Below are 2,492 nucleotides of genomic sequence, written 5' to 3'. Positions count from 1 at the left end.
TTGAAGATGGGCTGGGGCCTTGAAGTGACTGAAATTACCTACATTGCATCCCACTGCATGCGCAATTTAAACCGCTAACGGGTTTTATCGAATGGCGCGCAATTTAAACCGCTAACGGGTTTTATCGAATGGCACATTGAAAGAATGCTAGTTTGACTGTTGAACATGACAGAGTTGAACAGCTATGCGCCTGCTGTCCTTTATAGTACGTACATTGTAAATTCCACATAATTCGTGACCTGATCGCTCAAAGTTCCATAAGGTAGAGCGTAATGGATGCGTTAGATACGTATACTGTGATTGGCGCCTGGGTTTAGCGTAATGCGAAGACAGTATACCGAACCTGAACATAATACTGAGCCGGCTGCGTTGCGTAGAGCGTTGACAGACCCATACATGCAATTCACTAACCAAGAGCCAATTCTTGGCAGACTTTTACCATTTTTGTACCTTTCGACCCCAAAACCGTATTAAACGTAGACCTGCTCAGAAGTCCTGCCACTCAAACTCCATCTGGAGCCATCACAACCCTTGTCAGAAACTGTCACGATTACTCCCAAACATCTGCTTGGAGATAAGACGTGCCGTGCTAATTGATAACAGACCAGATGTCTGTAACAGAACATGGCGGTCCAACATGGTGGTTTGCCGAGCAAGACTAAACACCCCAAACACGCATATGCAAAGTACCAGAGTACAAGCACCAGCGAGGTCAACAAACCAAAAGAGCACCCAGCAGAAAAAGCACCAAGAGACCATGTCTAGCGGTGAAATAGACGTTAAACAAGGACAACAACAACAACAACAACAGTCTAGTCTGTGTAACACGAACTCTGCCGCCCGGGGCTGTAATCCTGTAACTGACCCCTCCCCGCGGAGTTTTTCTAGAGGCCAGCAATGTTGGGCGGGCTGTATAGAAGCTTGTTTCAATCAGGATAATGGCCTGTCAGGCTGCCGCCAAACTTGACGACGACATCCTTGGGCGGAAAGACGTATCGTAAACCAAATCCTGAGACTCTTCACATCAAGACTTCCTCAAAACTCAATTTCAAAAGTCACTGTTGAACTCTATAAAAGTGAGCTTTACACATAGAAGCTCTCTAGTCCACTGTCGCGAAGCTCTCTAGTCCACTGTCGCCCGGGAACCTCAGTACATCAGTCAGTTGGAGACTAAGAAACTTCAGTTGTATAATATTTCAATCTATCACAGCTCCAGAGTCTGTTGTTGATTCTGTAACTTCTCAACGTAGTTACGTAGTAGTTAGTTAGCAAGGATTAGTTACATGTGGTAGTAGCCTGATTAACATTTCATTCATGGTAAACTCAGATGTGTTTTATACCGGGCCACTGTCTGCTACAAGGTATACATAATCTGTTTCTGGCCTTCCCAGAAATCGACGCATTGGGAACGATGGGACTGACAATTATACACCGACCCCGTACAAATTCCCCGGCGTGCGCTATTGAACTGGGCGGGCGGGCAACACCCCTGAACCGTATAGATAGCGGTGAGCTCCCGATGGTGTGATTACTAGGCTAAGGAGTATCACACATAGACGAAAGGAAAAGGCCGCAATATCCAAACTAACTAACCCCGATCCACTCGTCTGCTCGGAGATGTTGGAATGCCTGAGCCGTGACCTCTTGACCTCAATCTTACTCAGTCGAAGAAAACAAAGTTCTCGCTCACCTTACCTGCGACTCTAGCTGGAAGTCAAGACGTCCGTCTTGGAGGGACTTGGAGTTCTAAGACGTCTGCCTTGTCCTGATTTCTAGCTCTATGATGACCTTGAGACGGAATTTCTCCAGATAAGGACACTTCGAGACAGCACGAGGGCCTCCTGTCAGAATAGCGGTGCTTACATGTCAAAGGTCATAAGGTAAAGGAAGATCAGAATGCTTGCCGCTAGGAGGCGCGCGTTATCATGGTGGGGGTTAAGATCTCCAAGCAGATGTTGGGTACATGTTGTCCCTACCGGACCTCTTGGTCCAGTTGAAAAAAAAAGCTGTTGCAACCGGTTAAAATAGGATGGGCAGTTGGTAGGAGTTGGGTTTGCAAGAAGCGAGAAGCAGAACTCTAGTCAGACACTCTGATGAAGGTGTCTGAGAGACATCGAAAGTGAGTACATGAATAAATGAATGAATGAGATTGAATGAAATTTTATTAGAGTTAAATTAAACATATAGTTTAAATGAACAAATTGGTCGTGAGTACAAACAAAAAGGTTGTATAAAAGAACTATCGTATATCCTTGATACTAATATTGAAGAATGTCAAAGTCCATTCCAAAGTCAAAGAATATGTCAAGGAATAAAAATAAAGAATATATATTTTGATAAACTATACTGTGCAGGTTTATTTGTTTCTTTCACATTCCTGACCACTTGGGTCTCATAATGAAGGCAACAATTCTTTCCAAAAGTTTGTTTTCAAAGGCTCACATCAGTTTTTGTGTTCAAAAGGATGTCACCCATATTATCGAATCAACATA

The sequence above is a fragment of the Branchiostoma floridae genome, chromosome 18 (genome assembly GCF_000003815.2).
Source record: "Branchiostoma floridae strain S238N-H82 chromosome 18, Bfl_VNyyK, whole genome shotgun sequence".
Lineage (NCBI taxonomy): Eukaryota > Metazoa > Chordata > Leptocardii > Amphioxiformes > Branchiostomatidae > Branchiostoma > Branchiostoma floridae.
This window is presented reverse-complemented; position numbering follows the sequence as displayed.